Genomic DNA, 15,853 nt, shown 5'->3' on the forward strand with positions numbered 1-15,853 from the left:
ACGCAAACACAAGACGGAACAGATGGTCAGGGCAGTACTGAAAGAGATTGGAGTTGCGAGATCGAATCTCATCTCACTCTTTTTTTTTAACATTTTTTTTACTAAGTTTCTAAGAGCATCCACAGTGGGCGAGTATAACCAAAAATTTGGGATGAGATCGTAACATAGTGGGACGGAGTAAAGATCAAATCCCAACCAAAGATCAAATTCCAGACTAAATATGGTCGCGACCAAATCCCAAATTCTAATATAGTCGAGCGTAAATTTAAAGTACGCTTGTTGCTGGGCGTAAATTTAAAGTACGCTTGTTAACGGGCGGAGATTTAAATTACGCCCGATAAAAATTCAAATTAAATAAAAAAGAAAAAGAATGAGGCGGACTTTTAAAGTCCGCCTGATGAAAGTTACAAAAAATGGGGCGGACTTTTAAAGTCCGCCTGACGAAATTTTAATCATGTACCGTTGCGTCACAACACGAACTAAACCCAAAATTTGGTCTTTTTTTTGATCTTTGATCTTTGGTTTTGATCGCACCACTGCAGTTGCTCTAAGGGAGCAGATAGCATTACACTTCAAAACTGTGCATTTATTTCGCACAAGAGGATGCTGCGCAGTTGGTTTAGAAGGAAGACTATGAGCTAAGGGTCATGCTTTCGATTTCGCATATACACATATTTTTTGCATATTTTTGAACTTTCAATGACGAAAATAATAATAAGAGGACGGAAGTATTGGTTTCTTTAGGAGGATTCATTTCGCACAAAGAAGGTCAAGTTTCACCAAGTATGCATTAATTTTGCAAGAGAGTGTTAGCACAATTGGTATGGTGCGAGAATATGCAAGAAGCAGGTCAAGGGTTCGAGTCTCATTTTTCACACTTTTTTTGTTGTGCGATAATTACTTTTCTTTGAGCGACGTTTATACATTTCAAGGATGCCAATTTCGCAAGTAAACCATATACTTAACAAGAGACGACATCAACAGAAAATCGCATAACAGCTAAGTACCACTTCTTTGAAAATTTTACTTATAGAAAATAAAAGATTTTTGATTTGATCGACAAAAAGTGATACAATCGCACGATTACAAAGATTTCAAAATTACAGAAAACCGAGAAAATTCAATTTATATACTTCTCTAGAATATTTCTTTTACAGAAAATAAAAGATTTTTGGTTTGATTTACAAAACGCGATACAATCGTAGAATTACAAAGATTTCACAACTACAAAGACTTAAGAATTACAATGTATTAGAATTTCTCTTGAATATTTATTTTTCTTCAAATGATGTGATATTATGAGAATGAAAGAATGAATGAAAGAAATGACAGAAATGAAGAAATGAATGAGAGAGTAAAGAAACGCGAAAATTTCGCAAGAGACAATCTAAGATCCATAAAAATCTAAGATTAGAATGAGGCGAACCTTTATGGCGTACACCCTAGTTCGCGAATAAAATTTTGCAAGAGGAAAATGTAAGACCTAAAGTACGTCATACAAGGGGGTACCTGTAGCATGACTCAGGGAAAAGGTTACACCGCCCCTGGAACCTGAGTCATGGAGATTTGGGGGTCAATAAAGCCCATCCAGGAGAGGTACCTTGGATATTCAACCTAAGCTTTTGCTTTAGGTTGGACGACTAGGGGTCTCTCCTAAGGAGTGCAGAAATCAATCAAGGCGTCGAGGTACACGGTTGAGTCAAGAGTGCGGGGGGCGTTGAAGCCTCTTTATCACTCTTGACAAGTCTTGGCAAATGATGCACTCGGACCGAAGAAAACCCCACTTAGGGTGTAGTATCGTAACCATAAGCCATATAGGAAAAAGGGATAAGAGGCTGCGAAAACAACTGGTTGTTGTTAAGACTGGATAGGAGGAGCTAACCTTGTATGGTAGAAGTACGCCTCCTTGAAGGGGCAACCAAGGGGAAGATAAGGGCGGCACGCTCCATTAGGGAGCTGGTAAGTGTCTTAAGACGCAAATGTCATGAGGCTTCTTACTCACGAGAGTATCAAGGCTTGTCATATTTGTGCGACAATCCTGAAGAGGCAATAATACAAAAGAGAAAGATAATACGAGATCAATGGGTCAGTACATGAAAGTGTAAGGACGTCATGCGATTTCGTCGCAGGACGGCAATGTCATGGGGATTTATTTTCGCAAGAATATTTAGGCCTGTCATATTGTCGCAACAATCCTGAAGAGGCAATAATACAAAAGAAAAAGTTAAGGAAAAATCAATGGATTTTTGCATGAAAGTGCAAAGACGTCCTGCGATTTTGTCGCAATGACAAGAGGTGGCATAATAAGACCTTTAACTAGGAAGGAAAAATAAGACCACAGAAGAGGGTACGCAAATAAACTTGCGAAGATGATTATATGTAAGCAAATAAGCTTGCGAATATGTACATGAAAATGAAATTGAGGCAGTGAAAATGTCGCAGACTTGATATTATGATCATACTGTTATGAGATACTAATAGTGCAGGAAAGAGGAAAGATGAAACACAAGTAAGAACTTGTGAGGAACAATAAATACACGAAGAGGAATGCATACACTAAAGAAAAAGGAAGAGAAATGAAGAATGGAAGCAATTTAAAGCTACATCAATTTTAGACGGCAAAATGAGTTAAGTAACACAAACATTAACTATACATTGCAATAGATAAGCATTCTCATCATACAAGCATCATACTCGCATCATAAAAACACTGCATAAGCATTTCATGGCATAAACATCGCATACACATTTCATAACATAATCATCACATAAGCATTATATTCGCACAAGTACTTTACAAAACTGCAAGGAATAATATTGCAGAATTTCGCAATAATATCGCAGAATTTAGTAGAATTATTCAGGATTATTCAGAATTTCGCAAGATTATTCAGAACTTCACAGAATGATTCATAATTTCGCACAATGATTCAAAATTTCGTAGAATGTGTCAAAATTTCGCAAAATGTGATTCTTCCGAATGATGTGGTTATCTCGCTCAATTATTTCGCACAATTATAAGCAAATTGAAGAGATTATATTATCACATGTGCACAAAACATGAGACAGAGGCAAGATAAGAATGAAGAAACAATTCGCACATTCAACATTTTCTCAAGGATTCTACCCTCATAGATAAAGAACAGAGGCAACTAGGGATTACCAAGAAAACATTTTATGTTCTTTATCTCCTCGGCAAGAATCATTTGCAAATTGGACGTTCACTAATGAATGATGTAGTTTTTAAGTGGTAGTAAAGTTCAACTCGTACTTGATAAGATTGGGTTCTAAACTTAAAATAAAAATAGAAAATATATATACAAAAGGTTTGTCACAATGTCGAGAGAGACTGAGACTCAGGATTCCACCAAATTCCATTCATGTGATTCAAATAATAATTCCAATCAATTATAGATCAAATATTAAAAATATGGACTCTTATTCTTTGCCAAAAAGTAGATTTTTGAAAAGTAATGATTGTAAATCAAAAGCATGATGTATCAAAAATACATAGACCAAGCATACACCATCAAACGAAATCACACCCATTCAATAAAAATCATAAATCGATTAAAAATCAATGCAAATAGTCATAAAAGAATTATTAGAATTACCACATGCGTGAATTAGTGCTTCCTCCGTCATCCCAGTGTTGGGGTTTAGCTCCTCATATTAATCACTTGCTCAAAATACATGTTTATAGCTCAAAAAGTTGATTAAAAGAGTGAAAATAATAAAATCAGTGATTCTGCGACCCACAAGAGGCGTCCAGAGAAGAACGATAGAACTGAAGTGCTTCTGTTGCTGTTGTTTTAAGACTGTCTAGCGTCTGTCCTTGTCACAGTTGAAGAACGACTGTCTGTGGAAGTCTTTTCTTCGTGTTCTTCAGGATCTTCGTGTAGCAGCAACAACAGCAGAGACGGGCCTCCTGTAATCTCTGATTCTCGCCTCCTGAGCTCTCCTCTCGACCCCAAACTCTCCGTTTCTTTTCTTAGGACTCTCAGCAACCTATTTATACACCACAGGACGATTAAATCTCTCCCAAATCGCTTCGAAATCTCTTCTTTCCTTCCTTGGCAGTCACGGAAATAATTCCTTCCAGAAATTGTTTTACGCGTTTCTGAGCTCTCCCACTTATATCAAACTCTTCCTTAGATAGAATATGTACTTTTGAACGAATTTCTTGCTTGTAATCTCTTTGAATATCCAGAAAAAAATCCAACAGGACCGTGTTTCCTTATTTGCTCTGGTTCCTTTTTCCGGCCATTCCAGCCCAATTCGACCGATCCAATTGCTTATAATGAACTTGCTAAGTCATATCAAGTCCAACCCAATCAATTTCCAGTATTGAATCTCCCTGAAACAGCTCCAAAAATCGAGTCCAAATTTTCCAGGCGTGAACTCATTTTTTCCCGCCAATTTTCTAATTTGAAACGTGAAGAAGAAGGATGTCCCCCTATCCAGTTCCGGTGTCCCTTTAGCACATGCCTGGAAATAAGTTACCCCTTAGTAATTAGGTTACCCCTTATCCAAAGTGAGAGTCCGTATAGTAATTTTCTCCCACGAGCGCAAAAACCACTTTTTTAGCCAATTTCGCTGCAAAAGCTTATTTCTCCAAAAATACCTACAGGGACATAAAAAGCCATAATAAATAAAAAATCGAGCACTAATAATATATACAATTGAGATCATATAAGACACAAAAATGTTCCTATCAAATACCCCCAAACTTATTATTTGCTAGTCCTCGAGCAAATCAAATAGAAAATAAAATCATAACTCACTGTCGCAGGCATCGTCGATTGCATTTAGCGTATGCAATAAGCCTTTAAACCCCTAGGTGTCCCTAGTGGCCGAGTTATAGTCTCGGGAGGGCTTACAAGAGATATACCCACAAAACCTTTACTCCAGACCTTAGCTTTCTACGCAGAACCTTGGAAGGCACTAAAGAATCTCCTTGGTTGGCATACTTATTGACTACAGGAGGAAGTACCCTGATGCGAAATTCCAATTGATGTACACGAGTTTGCACTCAAACATACTAAAATTCATATAAAGTGACAGAGCTCTACTCAGATAGTTGCACTATGGACATCAATATCCGGAGTCAAAACTAATCACATGGATAGATCAAGAAGATGGATATAGAAAAACATATATGGTTTTGATGTTTACTAAGTGAACGGCGTTTCCCATATCTGTCTGAAGGCCTCCGCCAAAATGAACCTATCCTAATGGATTGAGATATTAGTCTGACTAATATCAACACACTGGCATATACAAGGGTACCAGTGGTTGATAACCTAACTCTAGGTCAACACTACTGGCATATAAAAGGGTACCAGTGGTCTACTTTATTGAATTTATTCCTTTTGGTCAAATGGTCTGGACTATTTTTTTTTCAACTTTTTGGTAACTACCATTTTTTTTTTGTATCTCAATCACTCTAATTCACCCTAGCATTGGTAACAACTTGGATCGTGAGCCCCACCTAATCATTTAGAAAAACATAGTTTAAAAACAAAATAAAATAAAAATAGAAGTGAAAAGGACTCGACGAGATATGGTGAAACTATCATGTTATTTCTAACACCTGAGCTCTGTGCTTTTATGAATAGACTCTTTAGATGTTTCCATCTAATCAGATTGGTTCCTTAACTCCTACAACCAAAATGATTCCATCCACTTAGATTGGTTAGTGCAATCCTTAATAGGAATAAATTTCTAGGTTCTGGAGTTAATTTATTCATACTGCAACTAAAAAGTTTATCCCATACCACCAAACTTAAATCTAACATTGTCCTCAATGTTCTAAAGATGAAATTAAAAGCATGAACAAGGAGAAACTGTTACCATTTGAAGCAAAAGAGATAAGGAAAGATATTACCGTGTCGCATGAATGTTGGGTTACCTCCCAAGAAGTGCTAAGTTTAAAGTATTCAGCCAGACTAAGAAAGGATTAGTCACCTCATAGAATCATAAAGTAAGAGCCGAAATTTCTGTTGGTCATCAAAACCAAATAGAGCTATCAAAAATAAAAGGAATCTGCAACCTGTCAAGAAAATAAACAAATAAAGCACACCCTTGTCTAGTTTCCTGTTTAAGACAACTACATCTAGATGTGGTTCAGTTTCAGGTTCTATAACTGGGTCCAAATAAAATATTTTCATGGGTTGGAATTCCTCAAAGCTAAGATCCGGTTCAGGTATTAGAGTCTGAAGAAACTCAAGTAAAAATTTAAAAGCACATAATAATAACCTGAATAATTGTGGATCCTTAAAGTCAATCAGTTTTGACTCACACAATCGACCACGATGAAACTGGTGGCCAATCTTAAGCAAATGTATCGACCCTAATCTCTTAAAGTAATTAGGTTTAGTCTCAAAACTAAATAATTGACACATCTGAAAACTATACGTTCCCACAATTGGTTGAAGGGAAAACAAGGTCGATCTTGGTATCATAGCATGGTCTAACCTCATCAACCAGAGGATGGGTTTCTAACAACTGAACTTCCTTATGGACATCACTAGGTTCAGTAAAATGTGTATGAAGATAATCTTGTAAAATGGTTGAGGTACATATGTCAAGTCCCAAGTGAGAGACCTTTCTAATAGTTAAAGCACATGGAGAATGATAATCGCCCCCAAACTTAGAGTTTTCAGTGTCTCTAGAAAGACTAGTCACAACGTCCCTAATTTCAAGGTCATTAGATTCCTGGAAATGGTCAATTGATTCTTCTAAGTATGGTTAATCCTCACTCATCTCTACGAGTTCACTTTCTTTGTCTAAGACTAATGTTTCTAAATCGCTAGACTCTAAAACAATATTCTCAGAAAAACTCGTTCCTCCAAACCATTATCGACTTCGTAATCAAAAGGAAATACTACATCGTCTAAAACGGGGGTATCTCTAGTCAAATCCTCGTCCTTTTGAATAGGTGAATAATTATTAAAATTATTTGGATTTGAACTAGAAATAATATTATTATTAAGCTCAACTGGAATAACAAATTCCTGATCGCTATGCCTACTTATTTCAAATTCTTCATCAACACTATCCTCATCATAATCATCATTATAATAACATGAAAATGGTTGAAACTCATCTAAACAAGTAGTGTTACCCATTTTATCCTCGTCATCTTGATTATAAAAATTACTATCCTCAGTTCAAGGGTATTATTGGAAACACTGTATTGGAAATTAAGATTATTTCGAGCAATTCTTTCGTTTGTCTCATCTATCAGCTTGAAGGATTCCTCTATATAAAGTTCTCTTTCGTCATAAACTAAGTTATTCATCTCAGCGAACTTACGTGTCGACTCCTCTAATTTCCTGAGGGACTCTTCTAAAGGATAAATATAAGAATTTTGCTCGTATGACCGGTGCGTGTGTGGATAGTAATTGGGCTCATCAAGGTATAAGCCATAACCTTGAAAAGGCTGATGTTCCCAACCACTATTCACATTATGGTCAAAGTAGTAACGTCCATTTTGAAACTCAGTCGGATATTCGTTGTATTGGCTATTGTAATACCAGTTCGACATTCTATTGCAGGGGTGTGAGTTGTCACACAAAATAAAACCCACTGACAGGGGATTCGTGGGTGGATAGATTCTTACATCCTGTACCAGACGGGCGATGAACCGTTGAAGTCGACTCAGGCCACCGACTCCGATGTCATTGTACGAACCCGAGGGGACGAGACAGTATCGTAACCGTCGTCCTTCCCTGCAAACAGTTGATATTTAATTTTAACCCTTCCGTAGGGTTTTAAAAAATAATGTCCAAGAATGTCCAAAAAGTCCAAAAATAAAAATGCCCCAAAAAGGAAAAGAAAAATTACAAAAATAATACTCTATTTACAGTTTCTAAAAATAAAACAAAATAACTATATACAAAATCTTCTTCTCCACTCCTTTCGGATTCCTCTTTTCTTTCCTTCTTTGGCGATGCTTTCCTTTTATAGAACTTTTTCTTTCCTTGTAGCTTCGCTCGAAATATGAAAAGAATAAAAAAATACCAAAGGCGTAAAAAAGAACAAAAATTCTAAAAGAAATAAAATGAATCTAAAACCTAAAACCTAATACAAATTCGCGTCGGCGGCGCCAAAATTTGATGTAGTTTTTAAGTGGTAGTAAAGTTAGTTCAACTCGGACTTGATAAGATTGGGTTCTAAGCTTAAAATAAAAATAGAAAATATATATACAAAAGGTTTGTCACAATGTCGAGAGAGACTGAGAGTCATGATTCCACCAAATTCCATTCATGTGATTCAAATAATAATTCCAATCAATTATAGATCAAATATTAAAAATAAGGACTCTTATTATTTGCCAAAAAGTAGATTTTTGAAAATTAATGATTGTAAATCAAAAGCATGATGTATCAAAAATACATAGACCAAGCATACACCATCAAACGAAATCACACCCATTCAATAAAAATCATAAATCGATTAAAAATCAATGCAAATAGTCATAAAAGAATTATTAGAATTACCACATGCGTGAAATAGGGCTTCCTCCGTCATCCCAGTGTTGGGGTTTAGCTCCTCATATTAATCACTTACTCAAAATACATGTTTATAGCTCAAAAGTTGATTAAAAGAGTGAAAATAATAAAATCAGTGATTCTGCGACTCACAGGAGGCGTCCAGAGAAGAACGATAGAACTGGAGTGCTTCTGTTGCTGTTGTTTAAGACTATCTAGCGTTTGTCCTTGTCACAGTTGAAGAACGACTGTCTGTGGAAGTCTGTTCTTCGTGTTCTTCAGGATCTTCGTGTAGCAGCAGCAGCAGCAGAGACGGGCCTCCTGTAATATCTGATTCTCGCCTCCTATGCTCTCCTCTCGACCCCAAACTCTCCGTTTCTTTTCTTAGGACTCGCAGCAACCTATTTATACACCACATGACGATTAAATCTCTCCTAAATCGCTTCGAAATCTCTTCTTTCCTTCCTTGGCAGTCACGACAATAATTCCTTCCAGAAATTGTTTTACGCGTTTCTGAGCTCTCCCACTTATATCAAACTATTCCTTAGATAGAATATGTACTTTTGGAACGAATTTCTTGCTTTTAATCTCTTTGAATATCCAGAAACAAACCCAACAGGACCATGTTTCCTTATTTGCTTTGTTTCCTTTTTCCGGCCATTCCAGCCCAATTCGATCGATCCAATTGCTTCTAATGAACTTGTTAAGTCATATCAAGTCCATCCCAATCAATTTATAGTGTTGAATTTCCCTGAAAAAGCTCCAAAAATCGAGTCCAAATTTGCCAGGCGTGAACTCATTTTTTCCCGCCAATTTTCTAATTTGAAACGTGAAGAAGGATGTCCCCCTATCCAGTTCCGGTGTCCCTTTAGCACATGCCTGGAAATAGGCTACCCCTTAGTAATTAGGTTACCCCTTATCCAAAGTGAGAGCCGTATAGTAATTTCTCCCACGAGCGCAAAAACCACTTTTTTAGCCAATTTCGCTGCAAAAGCTTATTTCTCCAAAAATACCTACAAGGACATAAAAAGCCATAATAAATATAAAATCGAGCACTAGTAATATATACAATTGAGATCATATAAGACAAAAAAATGTTCCTATCAATGAACAACAAGAATCCTCACCAAAAATGGAGTAATAATTTCACAAGAATAGAGGAAATACTTATTATTCTCATTCAAGGATGGATACTTCTTATATATTTCGAGGATTGAGTACTTCTTATATTTCTTCAAGGATACTTCATACTTCTTATACTTCAAGGGTTGATACTTATTATTTACTTCGCAACGCTCCGGAACTTCACAAAAGAATAGAGGCAAGTACGTACTTTTCAAGTCCAGTATTCTTTCGCTCGTTTCTTCATCAACAAAGATCAAAGACTACTCCAACAACACGTATCTCGCTCCTATAACTACAACAACGGATTTTTTCCTGAAGATCGCTCTTCAAGCAATATTCAAGAAAAAAGAGGCAATATGTAGGATCCAAATATCGTACAAGTATTTGTAAGTGTGCGAGATTCATAAAAGGCTGTGTGATACCGTCGCATGAGGATAAGAAATAAAAGGAAATATGAAATAAAAGGAAATATGAGTTGTCACCCACTAGGTAGAATCCTATATAAAAAGAAAGGTAGGAGAGAGAAAGAAAAAACTGGATTATTATTATCTTCTTCTTCCTTCTTCAACCAAGAGCTCCAAATACTCATTAATGGAGTCTCAATTGTAATCCATATGTAATTACAAACAATTATAGTGAAGATCCCTAACCTCGTGGATGTAGATCACATTGATCGAACCACGTAAATCTTGTGTCTTATTTTCTACTTTTATTATCTTTATCTTTATTTTCATATCAAATAAGTTTAGATCTAGAAATTATTATCATGATATTATAGGGGGTCTGTTGTGGGATTTCCTGCAACTACAATTATCATTGAATTTGTTGATGCAACGAAATTAATTCGTGATATTTATGATCATGAAGGTTTAGGTTAAGAACCAACCTAGGAAAGTAAAAAAGATGAGTATACAAGTGATCCGAATACTCATGTATAGGTATTAATGTATTGAAATTTGATTTTTATCATTGAATTCGCCAATTACACATGAAAAAGCTCAATACTGTCATGGTAATAGTATGAATAGCATGCCGACATGGACCTAATCGACATGAAATCCATACTTTCACCATGCTGACACACAATATCCCCCAATTTTGAAATTGTAATCGACATTTTATATATAAAGAGTGCTCCTTTAGTACACTGTCGGCATTTCATTATCGAGCATATAGGTAGTGCTGACGGCATGGTACATTGCTTAACTTTCAGCGTATCATCGATCTTTGTTATCTTATCTACTAAGGACTTTAATAGTGTTTATATTTCTCTAACTTTTGCAATATTTTTCTCAGATTCAGACCTACGGGTGTTAATCCGGTCATATCCATTTTCATAATAAGTGAGGTTAAATAAAAGCCTCTATTAGAGAGATTGTTTGGATATGAGTTTGACATGTTTACCGTGTGTTGATCACAATCTATTGGGGATCCATTCAGATACTACAAGAAAAGTCGTTTTTAGTGGCAATATTATGTCACGAAAACCAATTATTTCGTTGCAAAAAGAACTCAGCGGCACAAAAAATTTCGTCACCTATACTGAGTCGTTGAAAGTATTCTGTGACTTCCTTAAAAAATCGCCACCAATATTTTTTAATTAGCTACATATGTCTTTTTGGCCACCAAAACTATCTTTTCGTGAGCAAATAAAATTGAAATTGTTCACTAATTTTGTGATGAAGAATTTTGTCACTCTAGGTATTTTTAATGAAAAAAATATTTTATCACTTAAAATAGTTTTAGCCATGAAATTTGTTCTCCTCGTAAGATACTTATAGTGAAGAAACAAATTCGTCACATAAAATAGTTTTAACCGCGAAATTTGTTCGTCTCAAAATGTATTTATAGTGAAGAAACAAATTCGTCACCTAAATAGTTTTAGCCACAAAATTTTTCCATCTCAGAAAAATAATAGTTTAGCAACGAAATAACTTTCGTCTCAAAATAAAAAATCAATAACAAAATTTAGTCGTCTTTATAATTAGTGTACAATTCATCAATGGATGTCGAACAACTTAGTATCATTTGGTTTTGTAGTGAAAACTACTATAACCCCCCAACTATATGGGTTCAATATGTAGAAGCCCCACTAAATGGATCATTCACTATCAACTCCATTCTTTCACTTTTTGATATTTCTAGGCCCAAAACTTTAATTGTCAGGGTTTTTTAGTAAATGATTTTTTTTCGTAATGACAAGTTTATCCTTTTGTATATATACAAGAGTGAAACCAGAAGATATTTTCATTTCTCAATCTCTTTCTCTCTCTTCTCTTTCTCTCTTGGGTGTGAAGAAAATATTTCTTAGGGTTTATTTTTATGATCTTATTTTTTTATAGTTTACAATCTAATTCATAACAAACAACGACAACAACACAGATTCACTCAAAGTTTTTCATCTTCTCAGTTTAGATCCGGAAAAACGAAGAAGTTGTTGGATTTTTGTTTTCATCATTCATTCCTCTGTACTCTGAGTTCATCATTCATTTTAGATCTGGAAAAACAAAGAAGAAGTTACGTGGAACTACAAAAAGGTTCAACGAGTTTTCAATCGTCGAATCGTGATGTCATTATGACTGTTCTTGGTGATTAAATCTGAATTAAAGGGGAAAGTTGATGAAAATCATTATTAGGACAATTAATTTGAAGATTCATCGATGAAACTTATTGAAAAAGTAAGTTTAATTTTATCTTCTCTATTATTTTGTTTATTTCGAATTAAATTTCTGAAAATTTTATGGTTTCAAAACCTAATAGCTTTGATTTAATTTCTAATATCTTTTATGATTCACAATATAGTGTTGAGATTTGTATTTATCCCATATTTATCTTTGTTTCAAGTTATAATTCCGAAAAAAATAAATTACCACAAGTTTTCAAGTTATAATTTCGAAAAAATAAATCAGATTCAGATTCAATCTGATGATACAGATCCGCGCTGTTGTGTGTTGTAGTTTCTCTCAAATGATATCGATCTGATAAATCCACCGGTTGAGTTGGAGAAAGGGTCACAAGATCAAGCGTTTAGTTCAATCTCCAAACTCCTTCTTCATGGTAAATACTCCTACTACTAATCATCATCTTCAACATCATGATTCTCAAACTCTATCTATGCTTTGTTTTCATTAACATCTACGTTTTGAAGCTGATAGTGAATTTGTTTGTTTGTTTAATTTGTTATGTGATGATATACAACATGTGTAACTTTCGTCTACACACCCAATTTGCATGTGTAACTTGCTTTCACACATCCAATTAGCATGTGTAACTCTTAGTTATACATAAAATATAGCTTCTTCCAGTTTTGAGTTTATTTTTTCTTTCAATTAGCATGTGTAACTTGCGTCTACATATCCAGTAAGCATGTGTAACTTGCTTCTACACATCCAATTAGCATGTGTAACTCTCAGTTACACATAGATGTAACTTCTTCCAATTCTGAGTCTGTTTTTCTTTCAACTAACATGTATAACTTTCTTCTACATATCTAGTAAGCATGTGTAACTTGCTTCTACACATCCATATAACGATGTGTAACTTGCTAATGTTAAGTCTCTGTTTTATGTTTTTAATTAGGATGTGTAACTTGTTAATGTTAATTTCAAAGTGTGATGTCCAGAGCTGAGATGTAGTTTTTTTATATAAAATGTTAACAATAAACATGCTACACTTGTGTTAATAGAACATTTTTGCATGCTTATTTGTGAAATTATTATATTTTTCTACTTTCTTCCTAAAATGTGGTTCTTACCAGCTAAAATTGGTTGGCAGGTGCTTTTACACTAACTAGTTTATCATTGTATCCAAAAGATATAAATGGAGATGTTGTCTTCAGTGGATATAGATACCTTTTGATTCGTCAGTCATTGAACACTTCTCACCAAGTGTGAAGAAGGTACTTATCTTGTAACTCCTAATTATACGTTATATGCAAGTTCATAACAAAATGAATATGCCATATGCATGTGTAATTCTAAATTACACAAGTCAGATGCATGTGTAACTTTAACTTACACTAGTTAGATGCATGTGTAATTTCTAGTTACACTCCACAGATGCACGTGTAACTTTTAATTACACTTTTTTTAGATGCATGCAAAACTGAAGATGCATGTGTCATTCTAAGTTAGATTAGTCAAATGCATGTGTAATTTCTAGATACACTACCCAGATGCATGTGTAACTTATAATTACATTAGTTTTAGATGCATGTGAATCTAATTTATAGATTGATGTGTATGTTGTTCCTTTTAATCTCATCAAACTTGATTTATGCATTTATGTTTGTACTGTTCTTTTAATTACGCTAATCTCATGGATGTTTATTTTGTTTGCATATAGGCAATAATTTTGGAATCGATAATGACAAAAAATGAAGGGAACATTTCTAGGAGTTCGTTTTACATATTTCGTATGTTATCTCGTTTATTCAATAACAATTGATAAATAAAGAAATTATTGTAAATAAAATTATTGTTTCAATAACAACTGAATGTATGTTTCCTTTTTGACGTGTAATTGTTAAGATACACATCCATGTACATGTGTAACTTCTGGATACATATTCATTATGGATGTGTAACTTCTAAGTACACATGACATATCATATGCACATATGTAACTGTTTCATGCTATACGGATGTGTAACTTCTTGTTACATATGCCATACGGATGTGTAACTTCTCGTTACACATGGCATATGGATGTGTTGGGAGGTGGTGGTGGTTGGAGGCAGTGGTAGTGGTGGTCGTCGACGACGATTGGTGGTCGGAGGTGGTGGTGGGCGGTGGCAGTGGTGGTGAGAGGCAGTGGTGGTGGTGGGGATATCATTTTACTCTATTTTAATAATTTGGGCTTAAATTTAAAATTTATTTAATTAGGGGATTGACAATGATTATAAAGGTATTACTGTCTTTTAATAATTCGGGTTTAGATTTAAACTTCTTTTAATTAGGGGCCTCATATTATGGGTAACCCATGGGTGGGGCGTTAGCCTAATTTTCCCTTGTGGATATAATTAAAATTTTGTGATTCTTGGTTTTAAAGATTTTTTTGTGCCTTATTTATTTAAGTATTTATTTATTTGTAGATGGTGAATATATAATATAAAAATAAAATAATGATATAATTAAAGCTAATGGTTTCAAAAAAAAATCACGTTTAATTTTTATTTATGATCTTAATTATAGGGGAATTCATTTAAAGTATATTCATGATGAAAAGAGGTTACAACTCTTACATACGTTGGATGTTTTTTCTGGGATGAGTCTGGGATGGTTGAATACAACGTTTGTCTCTTAAAATGTTATCCGACTGTTCATGGAACAAAAACCCCATCTGTTTTGTATTATATACTAGAAATAACCCGTGCCGTAACGACACGACATGAGGTTAACAGAGAGTTCTAATAAATATCTAGAGATAGCTCGTGTTGTAACAACACTGCTTTAACATGATATCTGACTGGTGTAGTTTTTCTTTTTTCCGGACTTTAAATCTTGTTCCTTTGCAAGATAGTTTTCTATTTTATTTTAAGTACATTGTAAAATAATGTCTGTGAAGAGATTTTATTTCATTTGTCCATAACCCAAAATAATGTCTATAAATACATTGTAAAATCATTCATATACATTATCCAAAAACGAACACAAAATCAGTTAAGTACTGTAATAGTGTGTATGCATATCTCACTTATGAGTTATGAATAAAAATAAACAAATAAATCTTATTTCCCATTAAATTAATCATTCCACCACTAAATCCAATTAATGAATGTATGATATATTATGATTTCATTTAGAGCATCTCCAATGCAAGGGGTAGAGGTCTTAAATTAGTACGACACATAGGATTTAATATCCTTTTCACCAAGGTTTCATCTCCAATGCAAAGGTGAGGGTCATAGAAGAGATGACATGGCTAAAGTTCGGGTAAAGGAGAAAGTCTAAATAAGACTTTCTTCATGACCTTGGGTCATGAGTCCACATTATCTTTTGTGTCTACATTTAAATAAAAAGTGTGAAATTAGACCTTGGGCATTGGAGATGGAATTTAGGCATAGAGTGTTATCTTTGTTTATTTTTGTCATGTAGTAAGTGACCCATAACCCAAAGGTATAAATAAGACATCCACGTAGGATGACTTTTACCTCTAGCGTTGGAGATGCTCTTAATGTTTCTTTGAATATCTTGAGTTATGAGGTGATGCAATAATTAAAGATTAATAATTTT

The sequence above is a fragment of the Papaver somniferum genome, chromosome 5, assembly GCF_003573695.1.
Source record: "Papaver somniferum cultivar HN1 chromosome 5, ASM357369v1, whole genome shotgun sequence".
NCBI classification, from domain to species: Eukaryota; Viridiplantae; Streptophyta; class Magnoliopsida; order Ranunculales; family Papaveraceae; genus Papaver; species Papaver somniferum.